The sequence below is a fragment of the Arctopsyche grandis genome, chromosome 6 (genome assembly GCF_051622035.1).
Source record: "Arctopsyche grandis isolate Sample6627 chromosome 6, ASM5162203v2, whole genome shotgun sequence".
Lineage (NCBI taxonomy): Eukaryota > Metazoa > Arthropoda > Insecta > Trichoptera > Hydropsychidae > Arctopsyche > Arctopsyche grandis.
The window spans coordinates 14,113,140-14,135,074 of record NC_135360.1 but is presented as its reverse complement, the minus strand read 5'-3'; the positions used below and the strand labels follow the sequence as shown (position 1 = coordinate 14,135,074).

Here is a 21,935-nt window from a genome sequence, read left to right as displayed (position 1 = left end):
GGAAAGTTCCATGGTCTTTAACATACGTATGTTGTATTTCCAATTTAGTTATTAAAAAGTAAAGTATTTTTTAGAAAATTTCGTATATTTTCTTCCAATTTGATTATATTACATTGCAGTGTTCAATTAGTATTTGATTTAGTGAAAATATAATATGTTGCATTGCAAAACAATTTTCGTTTGTTTTGTTTAAAATTTTACGTATGTAATATAATCAATGAAAGAAGTTGACAATTTTTTTTGAAATATATGAAAATACTTAAATATATGTACATAACATTTCGTAGTTGTTAGGTGAATTTTATATTTATTGTCTGATAGATACAAATATATCGTATTCAATGTCAATCCTCTCAATCATTCAATATGTGTATTAATTGAGTCATTATTGTAAATGACGGATCACCGATGCTCGAACTGTGACAAAATCAAACATTCATAATATAAAACACGTAGACCAAGGTTTCACATTGAAAAATAAATAAAAAGAACTTGACCCGAAATAAAATATATTCGTATATTCCGCACGCCCGCCTCTCTGTGTTTTAAAGTATGTAATAGCAAGTATAATTTTGGTTTGTAAATTAATTTACGATTCTATAGAACTCTAGATACTTTGGTGTGATTTGACAAACGCGTGACTACGCACTCTGAACGTCCCCGATTTTAAATGCTGACGTTTGTACTAAAATGTAAATTCGCTAGATTTACTGTATAAGTAAGTTCATATTGTATGGTAAATTTAGATGTAAAATTTAAAATTGTTTATAAACAAAAAAAAATGAATGCATTCGATTATAGAAAAATTTACTAAAATATATGTACAATTTGAATCTATATAAATTGTGTGAGTGATTTGCATGAATTTGTAATAATACAATTTTAAATTAAATTTAAATACATCAATTATTAATTTTCTTACTGTTTCTAAGCATGATTAATTTCTTTCTTTTTTATAAATATTTCCTTCTTGATTACATCTATAAATTAATTTTGCAAATAATATAGTAATTATTATAGCATTAATAATTATTTTTATTTATTATAAATGTAATATACTTGATGTAAATGAATTTCAGATTCACTTTACATATCTACAATCGATTAATTTGTCTATTGTAAATTTTTCTTTTTGTTTGTTTTTAGCCAATTAACCTAAAAATAATAATAAATTTATATTATTGTGTACTAAAAAATCATTTTGTAGATTTTTTCGTGAAATCATTTCTTATATAAATTAGAAAACTTATATTTTAATGTATTTGTTATGAATAATATGTTAAAAATATATACCAATGTCACATGCATTTACATCAAATTTAATATATTAATTTTCTTTAAAATTGCATAAACAAATATTTCGCATTTATTGTTGCTTTTATGAATTTCAAACTGCCTTCTTAAATTAAAATTTAAAAAAAAATTGTAAATTTGTATATTGTGAAAATCTTTCTTTTAATATTGCTTAAAAATTATTTCTAATTGTATTAAAATTAAATACGCTTCATATAATTGTCTAATTCTAATACAAGCATGCTGTTAGCTCTCTTAGTATTAGGATATTTCTTTTCTTGAAAATTTCCTTTTAAATAATTTAAACAAAGAAAAAAATTACAATTTCAATCAATCGAAGTGTTTTCGATGTATTAATTATCTTTTTTAAGTTCAACCAACAGAGTGGAACGAGGATATGCAAGCATTTAGAAGCAAAAAAAAAATCAATTAAAAATATATAATCTTGCAATTTCCGATCGTATCCACTCGAATGGTTTAAGTCGTCTGCTTTTAAGTTGAGGATATTTCACATCCAGGATGAGAGTGCGTTCATTCGTTTGTCAGTCACACAATGCCATATATATTAAATATTGTAATCAATGGAAACCAGTTTATTGTAGTCAAAGCATTTATATGTATAGATATATATATTTATATATCATATGTATAATGTGTAATATATTAAGGATGTACTATATTAAATAAATGTTTATAAAACGAATTTTACTCTTTTATTTTATACACAACATATACAGACATAGTTAATTTAAATACACATATTTCAGGTTTTAAACTCTTGTTTTAAACACTGGTAGATGGGTCTATTGTTATTTGGAATAATTGTCTTGATGAGTAGCCAAGTGGATTAGAACTTTTTTGTCGTGCATAGCTCCAGAGCGGGGCTAGCATTGAATATCAGTAAAACAAGGTGGGTGATATTCAGTAAGTCGACTCATTTATAAAGATTACTCTCTAAATATTGACAACAATATCTTGGGTGCTATCTGGGTGAAACGTGTGAAAGTAACCAGAAAATTTGCCTTAGAGTGGAGCAAGCAAGAGCTGCATTCTTAAAAATGATCCCAACCACACGTGATCTCAGTATAGCACTCCGACTTAGACTTCTACCATACTACATTTTCAGCATCCTTCTGTATGGGACAGAAGTATGGACCTTGACAGATGCCATGTGTAAAAATTTGCATTCTTTTGAGATGTTGACATACAGAAGGATGCTGAGAATCTCATGGGTGGCGCGTCGACCCAAAGACGAGGTGCTAGTCCTGATGGGAAAACATGTCAAAGTACTAACCAATGTGAAAAGACGCAAGTTAGAGTATCCTGGACATGTGATCCAGAATCAGAAATACGATTTCCTGCGCTTAGTAATCCAGGGATAGATCGTAGGACAACGCAGTCGGGGCCAGTCAGAAACATCATGGTTGAAAAATTTTCGGCAGTGGTACGGCCTCAGCATACAAGTATTAGAGGAACTATTCAGAGCAGCCATGGACAGAGTATGGATGGGAGTTTTGGTTTCCGACATTTTAAGAAGACAGGGCACATGAAGAAGAAGATATGTAACTATAATTACACACATAAAGTGTCTTGGAAGTCATTGGTTTAACTTTAATATACTTTTTTCCCATGCAAATGTAGCTCATTGAAGTTTTAAAGAGTGCATATTTTTTTTCTTTTTATGTAACTAAGCCTGTATCTGTTTGAGTAATTCGTTTCTGACTGGCTATTGCTAAATATTCAAATAAATTTAATAAAGATACAAAAAAAAAATTAGTAAAGCCAGGTAAAAACACAAGTACTTTATAAATAAGCTTTTTAAAGAAACTCCCAAACATGTACGTATATATATATTTATATATAAATATGTATCTCTTAATACTAAGATATCCCAAATTTGTGGAAACAGAATTATTAATAGTTTTTAAAATGTCTCAAATACATAGTTAGTTGTTTCTGCAAGTTGAATATGACTTTGATTCATATAATACATCAAAAAAAAAATTGATTTCATCTGAAAATAAAGACTGAATTACTAACGATTGTGTATTTTCTTTCTTCAGGGGTAATTAATTACCAATGCCAGAACAAGCTCAACAAAGCATATTACAAATACAAATGACAAAACAATCTTCCCACAACTAATCAAAACATATTCTTCCTGTGTCCGATTTGAATAGATTAGAATGGTTTGAGTAAATAAAATGTGGTTCATATAATATGTATATCAATCGAAATTAAGCCACTATAGATAAAGATTAGAAGTGTATTCTGTCTCACATTTATAATTATAAACATAGTAATTAATCTAAATGACAAAGAGTAAGCGATATACATACAATGTAAAATCATGATTCCGATGATTTGCAAACTTATTATATGATGTGTTTATCTACATACTATGAATGATAAACTTGATGTAGTTTATTTGTAATGTTTATGTAATCAGTTTGCTATATAAATCGTTAAAAATGTTACAGGTGATGTCTTCATGACTTCCTTTTCGAAAGATCTAGTCTTAGACATGTACTCTGGCTTTATTGACAACTTTTCGATGGTGATGGATTTAATTTTTACGAGTAATGATTTTTCCATTTTTTCATAATTAAATATTATAACAGCTTACTTTAAATGGATCAAAACTAATGTATATGTTGTGAAGGATTTTTTAAAACATTCACAGCAAGGCCATCATGATCGAATGTCGCAACAGTTAGCTCTGACACAATTGGAATCTCTCGCTGAAATGTTAAACGAGCGCAAAAGAGATGCTGAACAAAGTCAAGCTTTCAAAGAAATATCAGCATTAAATACACAACTCCGCCGTTGACAGATGAGAATCGGCATTAGTTGCATAAAGACAATGTTACAATATTTGGACGTTAAATATTATTTTGTGTATTTATTTTCATATTACAAATATTTATTTCTAATGTTTCTATCCAATTGGAGAATTTCAATCAAGCTGGTAAGATTCTTGCTCTAGATTCCAATAATGCAACTTGTTTTGAAGTACTAGAGCAAAAAATCTCAGGTATGTTTTGTATTGAGTTACATAAATAAATATTCCTAAATTTGACATTTACACATACACATACACACAGTGGCGGATTATCGAACAGCAAAATTGGCGCATATCTGTGACATACATATCTCTAAATTTAAGGGGCCTCCAAATCGTTCCGAGAAAAATTATAATTCGGAAATTCCTATGCATTTTTCCATAAAATATTGGCGTTTACGACTACTTTTTTATGTTAAGTACAAAGCTTTGCGATAATTGCTCTCGCTGTCGTCGATTGTTTGGCCTTTCTAGATAAATTTCACTGCTACAAAAGAATTCGCTAACTAATTACATTAAAAATGGCAGAATATCGGAACAACTTGAAGAACAGTCTTCTGAAAGTACTGAAGAGCAGCTCCCTGAAAGGAACGAAGACCAACCTCTTGAAAGGGCCGAAAAGCAGCCCTGTAGAAGAACTGAAGAGCAGCCAGTGCCGGTTTTAGGGGGGAGGGGGCTGGATCGGGCGGTGCCCGAGGGCGCCAAATAAGTTAGGGCGCCGCTCGATGCTCCAAAAGCGCTTTAAAATAAAAATTAGAGCGCCAAAGGCCCTACATTTGTACTCGGCAATTTCTATTCAAACAATCTACTGGAAAAAGCCAATCTTCAAATTAAGCTCACCGCGAATTCAAAATCTGATATTGTTAGCAATGAACTTATCAATTTAAAATCCTTTCACTCATTGTATTAAATTTTATAAAACAGCACAATTTACAAGCATTATATCCAAACATTTGGGTTTCTATGCTTTTGCTGACACTGCCTGAAACTGTAGCAAGGTCCCAAGGCCGGGAAAAAGGAGGATGGTAATCCAGTTTTTTACAATTTTTTTCAAAGTGTGTTTAGAAATAATTGCCCGAAGGCGCAATTGGGTGTAAGGCCTGCACTGAGAGCATCTCTCTGAAAGGAACGAAGACCAACCACTGGAAAGGATCAAAAAGCAGCCCTGTAGAAAAACTAATGAAGACCCCTTTGGAAAAATTAATGAGCAGCATCCTACAACGTCTGAAGAACAGTTTTCTGAAAAAAAAAACGAGGAAGAAAGTAAAGGTGAAAATGATAATATAATGGCTCCTATTTTGATTTAGCATGGTGAAAATGATTTAGCATTGTGGCCAGACCATACATATCTGAAAAAATGATTCATTTTTTTTTTTAATAAATAAACCGTGCCATACTAGACGTAAAAAAAACTAGAGTATGCAGAGAGAAACCGAACATACATATTATAGAAATATCTCTGAATCAAATTTTAATTGTGTAAAAGCAAATAATATTATTTTGATTTTGTTCCAAATTTGTATATTTTTTTCTTCATCATCGACTCGACGATGGAATATTTTTTTAAGTAATATTTTGAAAAACCAACATTTAAAAAGAATAAAGAGTACGCGATGGGCGTCTAGAGCAGAGGCTGTTTTTGCTTTAAAATCAAAATACTAAAGAAACTCTTATTAAAATTAGTACGTCCGTATTTTAAAAACCTATGGGAAAACTGGAGGCAAAAAAATGGTTTATTTCGATTAATATGAGACTGCATTACTAATTACTTTGTGGGATAAATTGTTACAGCGCATCAATGCTAAAAATAAATGATTACAAAATATGCAGCACAATGTGTTGTTGAGAACAAGATTGATAAAATCTCTTTCAGAATTTATTCAAAATACGAGAAATGAATTCAGTGAAATTGAAAAAAATGCTAACATTCTTAGTGAAAATCATAAATATAAAGACACTAGACGTAAAAAATGAAAATTGTAATTTGGAGAGATAAATGATGAAGTTAATTTTAGTCGAAAAGAAAACATTATAATAAATATTCATAACATTATATGCGATGCATTCATTTCAGAAGTATCAAGAAGGAGCTCAATTTATAATAGTTTACTTGAAGATTTTTAATTATTTTTTAATTTTGAAATAAGTCAAATGTGTTGAAAAAATTCAACGTTTCCAAACGTTGAAACAATTTTCTGAATATTTCTAACGCCTCCTATAAGCAATGCAAATGGCGAACGTTCGTTTTCAGTATTAAAACGAGTTAAAAATAGTTTAAGTAATTCGTTAAATCAAAACAATTTAAATAATTTATCGATGATGTTTATTTGAAGTGATGTGGTCCATTTATTAGATTGTGATAACTAGAGGTAGGACCGGAAGCGTGCCGTCCTTTATTTATTGTTCGCCGTGCATTGTTAATTTTTATGATGAACCTTATTTTTGCACTTTAGCTTTGTAGTTTGCTCTATTTCCAGGAAAATAGACCCAAAATGCCCTGTTTCCTGGAAAAAGCACGCTTCCGGTCCTATCTCTAGTGATAACATTTTAAATTTGCGGCATCAAAAGCTCGAAAAGTACCAATTTAAAATGTTTTCCTTTTTTTCTTGATTGTTTGTATAAGTTTGTAAATAGATGTTTGTTTATATAATTGTATAATATATAAATTTTTGTTTGTATAAGTTTGTAAATAGATTTATATTATTTAATAAACAATTGTAAATACAAAATAACACACGTTTGTAATGAGTAATCATTTAGGATGTATGTAAGGATAATAAATGAATTTTTATAAAACGAATTTGATTATTTTATTTCATACACATACACATATTTTGTTTGAATACACACATTTCAGGTTCGTCTGCATTACATATTATATTCACGGAAATGTCTGGGACGGATGAGATAAACCTAAAGTAGAATGGGTAAATGAAAGAGAAGTGGCACCGTTGGAACGAAAGGGAAATAATGGGGAAAGCAATGGGAGTTAAGAATCGTATTAATACATCTAAATGTTTTATAGTGGAATGTAATTTTTATTAATATTAATTACATTCTATAATTTTGCTTAGTATTTATATTAAATAAATCATTAAAAAAGCAAACAAATAACAGGTCAGTTTTTTAATAAATTGAAGGAAAAAAAAACAATCAAAAAGGGTTGACATGACCCGTTAAACTTAGTATTGAGCTTATGGAATAAAATTATTACACTCCATTACACAAGGAGCTCTGACCTTTGGCACTGAACCGTTTTATTGGAAATACATTGTATGGATTTATAAATGATATAGTATAAAAGGCATTGAAGGATTGGTTTTTTGCGCTAAAACGATAAATATTCAATATAAAAATATACAATTTTAAATAATTAACGAAATTAATAAAATATTTTTTTATTATACAATTAAACATAAGTTTCAATTGCGATGGAAATTAAATTTTACGTATTATATAATATGATGGTAGGCAGAAGTGGAGTTTCCATCTTGGGTAAATGAGCTATAGTATAGCACAGAGCTGAAAAGTAAGTACAACCATTGGAAAATCAATAATTTCGTGGTAGCCATTTTCTTCCCTTATATCATATTAGGTATACATGGGTATATACATACATACATATTTATGGATGTTATAATGTCGGGCTATTTTATTTGGGATTCGCGAATAAAATAATACATCAAGGACGTTAAAGGTCACGTAAATTATTCACATTAGCAAAACAATCGGTTATCTGTTATCACAATACGAAAGTTTATATATAAATTAAAAACATAAAACAAATTTTAAAATAGTAAAATAAACAATTCAGTTGTTTTCTGATTAAAACAAAAGAGATACATTCATTATAATTAAAATCTAGAAGTTTATTCGACTTGATTCAAATATTCTTAGGATTCAAGATAATTTGGATTTTGAAAAGCTTTTTATTGTTTCAAAATTATATTCATAATACATCTAAGGTTTATTATGTATCATATTATAGTTAATGATTCAGTGATCATTCTCTATTTCACAAATTATTTATTGTTAGTACATAAACATATGAGCCGTTAAATTTGAAAGGGGCGGAAGTCCAATTTTCAGTTCCGAAAACACTATTTCTGTTTGACTTAACAGATTGTTATCACTTCATTTAATTCGATATGTCCAGAATCTCGAAAAAGCAGAATAAACGTATTATAGGCTACCAGTATGTTTAAATATTGTTAAACGCAAAATATTATATTTAATGTTTTGCGAGATATTTCTCGAAATGAAGATATGTGGACTTGTGCCACTTTCAATTAAAACGGCTCATTATCTTATTTGAATGTTAGTGTACAGTATAATTACGGTGACCATATTTTATTGGAGAAAATAAAGTAGCATATAAAGAATCGTTTAATAACTTCTTCGTTTTAAAAAAAATGATTTATGAGTTAGTAACATTTATTATAAAATATATATTAGCATGCAAAATTTAAAATTTTAGACAATCATATTTATTACACATTATTGAAATTTCAAAGACATTTACCGCTCGAATTTGTGTACGTGTATATGAAAAAATGAGATTGAAAACCAATAAACGTAGTAAAGTGAAAAATTAGCGAAATATGATCCGAAATATGTTATATACATATGTATGTATATTTCATATGAAATATGATATATACATATATCATATTTCATACATATATATATACATATATCATATTTCATACATATATATACATATATATATATATATATATATATATATATATATATATATATATATATATATATATATATATATATATATATATATATATATATATATATATATATATATATATATATATATATATATATATATGTAACATAACGGGAAAATAATTGACTTTAAAAATTTGACATTTTTTGACTCTAAAAATTCGCTAGATAATTAACTATAAGTATTTTAAAGCATTGAAAAATCACAATCCATCGAAAAAACATCTCACTATTGATACTGATATTTACCTTTAGCACAGAAATACTAAATTTCGAGATAAAGACTGCAAAATCGGAAAAAAAAACTGTAAAAATTGCGCATTTCTTAAATGCTCGTATCTCATAAACAACGAAAATCATTGTCATATTCGAATTCAGTGGGTCAAATTTACTAAAGATCGATGTCTCCGCTTCGGTAATTTTTTTGTTGCTTGGTGTAATCAAATACAGGTTTCGATATTACAAAAATAAGTACAGAAGGGCAAGTGTAGGATACAAATAAATCCAAAGGACGGAGCAATGAAGTAAAGGACTATCCTCTTAAACAAAGGACGTATGATCAGCGTAAGTATAAAGTTCAAAAACCTATGTTTCAAGATAATAAGAAATAGTTACACTGTATAACTTATTACATAATTGTATAATGTACAGAAACGGAACTAAAGTTAAAATTAAAGTACGACCAATAATATAAAAACATAACCGATTCGATAGCTAAGCTATTGGCAATAATAACCAGCAAATGATCTGCGAAAGATTCGCCATAACTTTTCGCTCGCGATTAACCCATTGAGAGCCGACAACGCACAATACACATCCCATCAAATTTTACTTGAATGAATCACAAAAGTCCCTCAAATATAAAATACACACAGCATAACCTTTGATATTACAATCAACCATTCAACATCCTATCCACACACACACACACATATGTAACATACAGCATGAACAAGTTTACACTAGTATGCATAAACTGTATTGTATGTATGTGTGTAACCTTCGTTTGGAAGATGTCGCACTCTATCGGTAGTTATTAGAAACTTCAACTGGGAATATGGCATAGTATACCTTCACCGATGTTGCGCAACGTTTGCGTTTGCAACAACATACGAATGAGCAACGTTGTTCAGACCGCGGCCCCTCGTTTTGAGTCCCTGCCTTCGAGCTATTTTTAGGGTCGCGCTAATAATCCACTGTCAACTACCATATATACTCTACTACTACTACTACTCTCTCATATGCACTATGTATGTACATATGTATACCACAAATATGGTGCAATGCCGATTTCACAATGGCAACTCTATTTATTTATTTAAATTTGAAATAATTAATACATATTGCGTTCTACACAAACATACATAAAACGCACACAATGTAAAATTTATACTATGTGTGTGAGTTGAATGAGCACTGCCAAAAAAAGCAATACTCTTCTAGGGTTGTGAATATGTTGAATTGGTTCTTTGCCAATTTTGATCAATATAATTTGATTTATGTGTCAATATATACAAACATATGTAAATCAAAATAAAGGGTGTATATATGTAATAATTAAATAATCAAAAAATTTTTCAGGTAGCCATAAAATGAAAAATAGTGTATCCATCCGCTGTGAGATAAAACATTTTTATACAATGTTCTATTGTCTATGCGAAATGATATTTGTCGAGAGGCAGTGAAAGAGATAGCATGTACGTTTTATTTTATTTTATTTTTATTTGTATCTTTAATTTCGGTCTCCGTGACGAGACAGAATGTGAAATTACAGAAAACGCAAATATCGGAAGGCAAAGATCGAAAATCGAAAGATCTTACGTCGAAAGACAAAAAAAGGGTGCATGGTAAACGGTACATACTCATGTACATACTCACTTAATTTGCGCGAGCAGGATACAACAGGAACAAGAGGAACAGGCTTTTCCTCCCGTATTCTGCGCGCGCATATTAATAAGTATGTATCAATTAACATCCACGGACATTTTTATGGTCAAATTTGTAAACTTGCAGCATTTTATACAATTCAGTGAAATTCCAGATTGCTGAAAACTCGAGATTTTGCGAGAAAATGGGTAAGGTTGCCAATTTGTTGGAACCATTTCAATGAAAATCAGATAAATTGGAAAACTCTGACAGGAAACGATCGACCTGGAGTCACAAATCCAAGGTCTAGCCAGCAGAAACCAGTGGGATTTGAACCCGTGACCACTCTGTTCAAAGCATTATATGCTAGCCACTAGTCTATTCTGTTGGTTTTAGCTAAGCGTCTTCCTACAGCGGATGGATTATAATGATTTAATTTATTTATTTCTTACTCGTATACAGTATTTCAATATAAACAAAAAATAAAAAAAATTATAACAACAAAAAAAGTTTCTAGAACATTAAAACAACAATATATGTATATATATATGGAAATCCATTTTAAATACTTTATATAATATATGTATATATATATAAAGTATTTAAAATGGAAATCCTATAGAAACCACATTACAACGTTTTTATAATTCCCTTTTCCGCTAATTTTTAAAATATTGCATCCCAGAGTAAGCATACATATGGATACATATGTACATAGACGATTTGACAAACGATTGAGAACACTCTACGCCTAAAAATTTGTGCATAGGCAAACTAGTTCGTTTGTCAATTTGTTATATTGTGTACACTTTAACTAGCCAGATAGGTCATCTATGAACAAACTTTTTTTGTAATTTTATTTTACCATGTTTTCTGCTTTTGCTTTTTTCCTTTATTTACAGTTTACTTGTTTTTATATCATGTTTTTATATATTTTTCAAATGTAGGCCATTGTGGCGCATTAGGTTCTTCCTGTAATGCCACAATGGTCCAAAACTATTAAATAAATAAATAAATAAATAAATAAATAATGATCGTAAGTGAAAGTAAGAAGAGGTTAGTAAAAATTACAATTAATTATTTATTAACATTAACATTAATTATCATTATTAAAAGAAAAATAAAGAAGACGAGGTTTTGAATAATGGAAGATATACATACATAGGATATGACAAATTGGAATTAGAAAAATGATTAAAAAATAAAAATTTAAAGAAAGAATGAAGGTACAACAAAATGGATCAATATGTGAGGGAATATTATTGAGAGAAGATATACATATATGTATGTATGTACATATATACGCACGTATGCGTGTATGTATGTATATAATTACGAGTATGTGATGAAGTAGAATCAAATATGTACGTCTACATATGTTCGTTATGAAATCATCCCCTTTCATACAAATTGTGTCGAAGGGTCTTAATGTGACGGATTTTTTTTTTTGTGGGTACTTACCATTAGTGGTATTATTAGACAAACGTATAAAGTTATCATACAGTCTATTAAAAAAATCATATAACTAGTGGCCTGTGTGCAGATAACTGTGCACTCGGTAAAATATCGCAATTTAGATCAACGGAATTAATAATTTAAAATTTTTGAAAAAAAAAAAAAATCGTATTTTTATTCGTATTTATTCTATTGTTTTTGTCGGTCGATCATGTGAACTAAGTGATATGCCGCGTCTCTTTTCACGATATACGATTCTAAGGTGAGAAAGAGAGACGGAGCATGGTGAGTGAATACTTCGAAAGCACTCACCAACCTCCGTCTCTTTCCACGATATACGATTTCAAGGGGATAAAGAGAGACGGAGTATGGTGTTAACAGCGAGAACTTCGTGCACACGCACGCATTAAACAATTATTGTATACGATAATAAATTACATTATCTAATTAAAAAAATATTGTATTTTGATTATTTGATTTTTTATTCGAATTTTAAATTAAAAATTTCTGTGATTATTATTGTTTTAAAAAGTCAATGGGTCGCTCATTTTGGGAAATCTGTCATCTGTTGCCTTCATGCGACTTCATTTCGTTTCCGTTTACTACATATATTTGTATGTGTGTACATACATATGTATGATACAGTTCGTGTTCACTCCAGTTCGTTCATGAACATACTAGTTTGTCCAACTATCGGTTTTATTTGAGTGTTAACAGTCAAAAGCTATCTTCAAATAGACTCACCAGATGTCACTTGAACATTTTGGATGTCAAAGTATTTAAAATGGAAATCCTATAGAAACCACATTACAACGTTTTTATAATTCCCTTTTCCGCTAATTTTTAAAATATTGCATCCCAGAGTAAGCATACATATGGATACATATGTACATAGACGATTTGACAAACGATTGAGAACACTCTACGCCTAAAAATTTGTGCATAGGCAAACTAGTTCGTTTGTCAATTTGTTATATTGTGTACACTTTAACTAGCCAGATAGGTCATCTATGAACAAACTAGTATGTTCACGAGCGAACGAAATGTACAATTGTACAATTTACAATTTAATTTAAATGAGTATCGATTTATTTTTATGTAAATATATGGAAAACCAAAAATATATACATATGTATTTATCTTTATTTACATATGCATATGTAAGTAGACGATTTTAATCGATTTTTATGGGGCTGAATTTTTACATGCTCACAAAATTTCATCTGCTGTTACTACGTTCATATATACGGTAAAAAATTACCTAAGTAGAACCTACATATGTATATAGTATTACAACTACATAATATTCAAATTCAAAGACAATGGTAAGCAAATGATTAAATTGTGGACATTCAATCGATTACTTAGTATAAGTACTACATTCATACATACATACATATATTGTACATACAGAACGCGCTTCATTCATATATACATATTTGAATTTTCCACGTAACGCTTCTAATGCAATTCAAATTTTATCCCGTTTAGAGCGGACGAAGTAAACATTTTTCCGAGTCACTTGAAAAACCATGGTATTGCGTCACAAATAAGGCGGATTCTAGGACTTTGAACGCCATAAGCAAAGAGAAATTTGTTCCCTTCTACATTCACTTCTGCAACATCTTCAGATTTGTAACAATTTTATCCGAGTGATTGAAATATTCAAAAATTAAAATCGTCTACCCCACTTTTACCGTTCTGAGCTTTTATCTACATAAATATGTACATATATAAAAATAAATGTTTGTCTGTCTATTTGTCTGTCACGTATGCGTTCTTATACCATTCAACCGATTGCGATGAAACTTACAGGAGTTATTGTGTGTATGCCCGCAATGGTTTATGTAAAAGAAATCGCCCAAAAACGGGATTGAGGGTGCATTGCAACGCAATAATTTCAAATATGTTCGCTGCCTGCGGTTTTCCGCTGTTAAACGCTGGATAAGTCAAATTACCACGACTTTAACTCGGGAACGGGAAAAACGGAACGGGAACTTGAACGTAAATTACATGCGTTATTGTGGCATTGCAACGCATGCCGGGTTCAGGTTGTTTCTAATAAAAAAAAATAAAGAAAGAATTCCGATGACATGTAACATAAATCTAAAACTTTGTGTAACATATTGATAACTTATAAATAGAGGTAGGACCAGAAGCGTGCTGTTTATTGTTCATTTGTTGTAAATCCTTTGTAAAGAAGGTTCGGCAAACCTTTCACAATGCATTTACAACATTTGAACAATAAACAGCCCCCTCAGGGTCCGGGCATTACTTATAAGTTATAAGTAAGCTAAGCTTTATAGATACGCATTTATGCGAAAAAGATCCAAACGAATACGAATAATTTTATTTTATATTTAAAAGATCTAATCAGATTGGTCAAAGTATTATATTTTATTTCATAGAACATAAACATTCGCCTTTACAGATCGCTCCAAAGCGACGATTGCACTTAAACAGATACAACACAATCAATATGCGTAAGCATTTTATAAAATGCGAATTCATACAAACATCCACAGTGACTTCTATGGAGAAATTTTTGCAGCATTTTATAATCAAATTGGCGAACCTCAAGACGCTGAATAAGCAAGAGAGATAAGAAAGGGGAAGCCAATTCTACAGGAATCGTTTCAATGAAAATTAGAAAAATTGGCTAACTCTGATAAGAAACGATCGACCTGGAGCCACAAATCAATCAAAAGGTGTGGCCAGCAGTGGGACTCGAACCCGTCACCACGCTGCTCGAAAGCATAATGTGCTAACCACTAGTCTACGCAGCTGGTTAAGCCCGAATCGTACGCCATGCACGTGCTCGTGGTTTCCAGCTGAGAAGGGCGTTTCTTCAACTTATTATTAATTCGTACGATTTTTTTCTTTTCTTTTCCTTTTTTATTATTTATTTATTTCTTTATTTTGCGCTGTTTTTTTTTCTTTTTCATGGTAGGTAAATTGCGGTTTTTTTATAGAGCAGTGATGTGCGATTGTTCTAGTGTTACATATGTATGTATATTGCAGGATAACCGTCTCGTTCTCTGACTCTTATTGTATTATGTATGTCTAACTATTGTATTCGTTGGGGGGGGGGGGGGGAGGTGGCCTCATTTAGATTGGTCGACTTCTTTAACCTATAAAGTGGACTTATATAATTCGCACGATTTTATAATTTAGACAAGTTTCTTCTACATTTTTTCAAATATGGGAATCACCGTTATCGATCACTGTCAAACCTATGTCAATACAAGGATAAAAATCACTGACAATAACAGTCCAGGAAGTGATTTTTTCCCTGGGTATCATAGCATAGATCAGGCCGGTTTTTTACATGTGTAAAACTATCTAAAAAAAAAAACACGTACTGCGTACCTCTCTGTGTATCTGCGCCTTAAATCTTGTAGGTTGGATCTTTCACGCATAGCTACAACGCTCGTACTGTTTCGCTTTAACCATAACAATAAAAATTCTAAAATTCCTGAAAATCAATTCAATTATCATTGCAAAATTTTCACGGAAAATTCAAGCTTTCGTTTCACTTCCAATTACTATTGACTTTCTCTCCGTTCACATCGTGTTAGTTTGAATCAATTACCAGGCAACTTAAATACTATTCGATTTATTTATCTGAACAAATATAAGAATGTATATTTCAACAAAGAATTCATCTCACAGAGAATTTTCTTTTGAAATATGCGAACATTTGAGAAGCATCGAAAATGTAATCCTTCAATCCTTTGATCTTTATTCGAAAGTACGACCGTCGAATACGAAAGTAATGAAAATGTTTATCCAATAGTAGATACCAAAATACATATGTACATTACTTATCTATTTTAACACCACATACATACATATATAGCACCACATGTACATATATAAACACTTACATACATACATTATACATACTTAATCCATCACTTACGGAACAATTAAATACAACTCGTATCTAATTTTAAACCCAAATCATTTCAAAGTTAATCTACATACACACACATACATGAATATCTGTGAACCCCGATTGTGAAAACTTTCTTTGCGAATTCAAATCAGTATAAATTTTCAGCACTTTCTAGCGCTTACATATGTAAATACGTACACACATACATATGTATATTCTAAAAACAAAACAAACAAAAGTACAATTGAAACCCTAGCGAGTAAAATTTTTTATTGATCCTCTATATAAGTCTATATTAAATATTTATGTACATTAAATAGAACCATTGAACGTATTTGGACTTCTAAGCTTCTGAACTTTTCCCTTTTTTTTTACTCATCCATAGAACATACCCCCCCCCCCCCCATCCATCTAAATTGAGAACTCGCGGAATGATACCAGTAAAATAATATGTTTTATTCAGATTTAATGAAAAATCCAATGAGCAAAATTATATCATCTTATACTTTTAACCACATGATCCTAGTCCAGTGGTGCACAGCCTTTTTGACAGATGGGCCAATTTATCTATGCTATAATCGTTCGCAACGATTCTAATAGCAAAAGTGTTGAAAAATAATGATGTTTAGACTAATTAAATTCAGATGAATAAATAACTAAGAAAAAGTATGAGTAGTAAAACAGTTTACATTTTTTTCAAATATTTTCATACAAATACGATGAATTAATAGTATCTATAATACATATCTTATGTATATCTTTCAGAGCACTTCACTTGTTTTGTGACATTAACTTTCTTTTTTCTCTCCAAATTTTCAATTTCAGTAGCAAGACCTACAAATTAGGAACTCCAAATATGCATCAAAATACTATGTATGATATACCTATCATTTCTTCTCCTATTCTATTATTCCAATATTTCCAATACTTTAGTTTAGTTATGTAATGTGCTATTTAATCATATTATAGCTTTCATTCTTTTCCTTTTCATTTGTTTATTTTGTATTTACCTTTTTCATTTGTTTTATATTTGTAAATTTCAATTTCTTCTTATATTCTATTTTATAACCTTTTCCAAATATTTTAATACTATAGTTTAATTATGCAATGTTCTACATATTTTGTCATGCCTTTATTCTTTACTTTTTAATTTGTTTTCCTCATATTTATATTTTTCATTTTTGTAAAAATCTATTATTGGACTCGGATGTTACATATATTATTTATTTACTATTTGTTTTTTTATACATATCTATGTACATCCTGTCTGTTGATTTTTCAATTAATAAAATAAAATAAAATAAAAATAAAATATACAAAAATAAAAATTGTGAATTTTGCAAAAGTTTTTATACAACTTGTGAATTGTAAATTTGGCAATAAAGAGCCGCACTTGGCTCGCGAGTCGTAGTTTAGCGACACCTGCTCTAGGCTATTCCACTTGTGAGGCCCCTCCAAGCCTTGGGGAAACAATAATTCGGGACCTTTTTATGGGGGGGGGACTTATTTTATGTAGAATTTTGAAAATACAATATTCCCCTTTTTGACATCTTAAATGAATATTACAGAAAAGGCATGCGCCGCAGGCAAAAAAAAAATGATTACCCTAATGTTCATATTAATTACATGTGAAAATCTAGTTAAATACTTTTAGGTCGGGCATTTTTTTTTAAAGAAAGTTTATTTTTTGATAACATGATATTTTTGATAAAAACCTGTATAAAATATATAAATTTCAATGTGGATATACAGCCAGTATAGATCTGTTATTGTATTTTGACATACATAGGATTGTTTTGTATTCATTGGGGGGGCATTACACTAACAATACGGATCATGATTCTAGTATCGCGGATTTAAAAACAGCCCGGATACATACTAGTAACATATAGTCATTTCTAGCTTAGCTTAGCTCCGCTCAACTCTCAAGGGCTAATTTCGATAGTTGAAACTCCACTGTGAAAGAGGCGAGGCTTCATGTGGGTAATGTTTCCCACAATGGTGGGAAAAGGCAACAAAAAAAATGGTTCACTATTTTCAATTACTGTTGACAACCTTTATTTTGCTCTCTTGCTTTGTAGGACAATACATATGTACATAGTAATTGACAATTGTGAACCATTTTTTGTGGGCAAAAGCAACTTGTCTGCCGATCTCTGCTGGATATACTTATGTATAGAGGTAGGACCGGAAGCGTGCTTTTTCCAGGAAACAAGGAATTTTGGGTATATTTTCCAGGAAATAGAGCAAACTACAAAGCTAGAGTGCAAAAAAAAGGTTCATCATAAAAATGAACAATAAACAAAGAACGGCACGCTTCCGGTCCTACCTCTACTTATGTATGTATGTGACCGATTGCTTTCTGATGTGAACAAAATCCATCAATTAGGAAACAAGATGCTCGTCGTTAAAAAGATTCTAAACTGTCTTTACCAAACTATTTTCGGTGGAGTTTCACCTCATTTATGCCATTTCTAGCTCCGCTCTCGTTAAGCTCTGCTCACTTATTTCTCGTAGAGCCCCGGATTTTTTTTACATGACAATTTTGCGTTGTACATAATTATTGATTAACGCATTACCCAATAATTTTCAAAAAACGATAATAATCACTGCAAGTATGGCATTGAATGGTTTTAATTTCAATGAAATATACATACGTATATCTATAGCATGTTTGGGACAAAAATAAGTGTGAGGGTTCAACGCAGCTTGCCAGGTGTACAGGACGAAAGGACTATACAATTTTAGCCGTGAATGTGCCTGGAACGGGTCTGATAGACCCGAATCGCAATTCCAGTTACATACATTATAAATGATTCATCAGATTTGCGAATCGGTAGCGCTGCTTCGCCTTATATTTGTTATCGATTTGAAATGTTGTACACAAACGAAGATTGACACTTCCACTTGTACGAGCAGCATAAGCACTTGTGTTAGCACATATATGTATGTACATACAAATACTAGCTGAAAGCATCCAACTTTTCTTAAAATCAAGGAATTTCAGGATACTACGCTTGATAACCAATGCTACGCTATGGATGCTAGATAACCAACGTATTATCGAATCCAACCGGTCTATGAATCAAAATTTCGATAAACCTACTGAGCCGTATTCCGTGAGATGCTGCGCTTTGTCAAAAATCTCCGACCGACAGTTAGGTCTGGATATTCGAGTTTTTTACTGTCTGATGCAGTGTGGCAACAATTAAATTCGATATCTCGTCCAAATATTGCAAGACTTAACGATGAATCATCGACACAAAAATATATACATATTATACAATAAGATATCAGGAAAATTCTAATGCACTCAAGTGCTCCAAGATCGGTCTCTGTGATTTGACAGAATGTTAAATTACAGAAAACGCAAATATCAGAATTCAAAGATCGAAAATCAAAAGATCTTAAGTCGAAAGATCAAAAAAAAATAGTGCATGGTAAACGGCACATACTCACGTACATACATATTAATTTGCGCGAGCAGGATACAACAGGAACAAGAGGAACATGCTTTTCCTCCCGTGTTAATGTGCGCGCGCAGAATACGGGAGGAAAAGCATGTTCCTCTTGTTCCTGTTGTATCCTTCTCGCGCAAACTAAGTGAGTATGTACCGTTTACCATGCACCATTTTTTTTTTTGATCTTTCGACTTAAGATCTTTCGATTTTCGATCTTTGCATTCTGATATTTGCGTTTTTGTAATTTAACATTCTGTCAAATCACGTAGACCCCTCCAAGATATGTACGTAGATACAAAATTATATAACTTTGTTCCAGTTTTATTTGGATAAAAATGTCATTAATATAATTGGACACATATGATAAGTAGTTTATTTGATTAGTTAATCTAATCCAAATTTATCATACAACAAAAATGAAAATGTTTAGGCATTTTGTATTATAGACTGCAAAGTTGGTCTGTTCAATGTCTAGTATCACTCCTTAAGTTGTGAATTCTTGGAGCGAAGCCCTATCACACCATAAGCATACATATGTATGTAGTAAAGGTATAGTATATGAAAATGTCAAGTAGCTTGTTTAATGCTAGGAATATAATACCTATTATATACATACGCATTTATTCAATATACTTAAATTAAATTAAATTTTACACAAAGGTGTACAATAAATATATATTATGACGCATATAAGCAAGCATGATTCAAAAGTTGCGTACTAGGGAAAATATCCGGATAAGTGCGGTCGAAATGTACATATGTATGTATATAAATAGTTTACATAGTATGTACAATTACAATTTAAACTTTGTTTACTTTTGATATATCGGAGTATGTATGTACATAGTCACTTTCACCATCTAATGCAATTCATAGAAAAATATTTGTTGCAACACAACATGTGCAGCACGATGAGTAGGTAACGAACTCCACTAGTACATATATTACATATTATGTACGAGTTGAGTGCTAAAAGATGACCTTGACGCATATAACGTAAGTCCATGGTACTCAGACTCATAGCTAAAACCAAAAAATCTTTCTAGCTTATCTCGTACAAATATGATAATTTGAACAAGTGCATATCATATATCATTATCGTTTCCCGAACACATAGATTACGCAAGTAAAACAAGGAACCGTCTGTTCTAACCGCAGATATTTTGTAAATATAGATCAATTTATTCTAACGTCTGTATTTGGAGATGTCGAATAAAAAAAAATTGACTGTTGGTAGAATCTAGCGTACAAAAATTGTCATAAAGAAATATTTGGCAAGGAAATTTCCCGGAGAGGCGTGGGATGAGACTTGAAAAACTTGGATTACACAAATGTTGACGAGAGAAAAAAAGAGAATATTGAAGATCTCAAAAAAACTTGAAAAAAATACTAGTGTGTTCAACACGCTTCTTTATTCATAAATATATGTACACATATACATACATAATGTTGAGAATATAGCAGTGTTTTCACTTCACGAAGGCGTATTTTAAAAATTCTATTGGGTAGGTTTTTAATGTACATATGTACATGTTACAGTCCAAGTGCTGACTTCGGTTCGTTCATGAACATATTAGTTTGTTCATACACGAACTATTGGTTTTAGTTTAAGTGCTAGGTAATAGTCAAAAGCCATCTTAAAAGACTCACAAGGTGTCGCATAAAAATTTTAGCTGCCAACACTTTTGAGCTATCAAAACCATTCAGATGTTAAAATGCCAAGTATTTGAAATGGGAAATCCTATGGAAACCACATTACATTACTATAATTCCCGTTTCTGTTAATATTAAAAATATTACAACCCAGAGTAAACATATGTATGTACATATATATAACATACATGGGGGATGAGACAAACGATTAAGATTACTTAAACTTATGCCTAATAGTTTGTGCATAAACAAACTAGTAATTTTGTATACGTACACTATAACTGACAGATTGGTTTGTGTATGAATAAACTAGTATTTTCACGAAAGAACGAAATGTACACTTGGTCTGTAACATATGTACATACATTAAAAAATATTTTGGTGACTAATAATTATCTTACATATTGAATACATTTACGAAGAACTTTTGCTATTGTATAATATGTATGTACATATCTATTTAAATAAATAAATATAATATTAGATATTCTATTGTATATGGTATAAATTCATAAATGTATATTATTACAATGAGATTATAGTCAGATATGAAATATCATTTGTCGCGTGCTATACACGGCGCTATTAATAATTCCAGGATTAAATTTAATATTTAAAACCATATCTTGAATGGAAATTATATACAGAGCGGGAGGCTGGAGTGTACGTCGACCATTTGATACATCATTATAAGACCTGTCTAATTTTTTTCGAGCACTGAAAGATT

General features: G+C 30.7%; 1 protein-coding gene across 3 annotated transcripts in view; it reads left to right on the top strand.

Annotated features, from left to right (window-relative positions):
- Positions 1-21,935, top strand: part of LOC143912753 (uncharacterized) — a 602,600-nt gene that overhangs the window by 503,304 nt on the left and 77,361 nt on the right. Inside the window, exon 3 of one of the 3 annotated variants that reach the window (XM_077432104.1) lies at positions 6,713-6,841. The exons of the other annotated variants lie outside the window; for them this stretch is intronic. The gene's annotated coding sequence lies outside the window, so the exon portion shown is untranslated. Of the gene's footprint in view, positions 1-6,712; positions 6,842-21,935 lie in introns of those variants that run through there. 3 annotated transcript variants of the gene reach the window in all.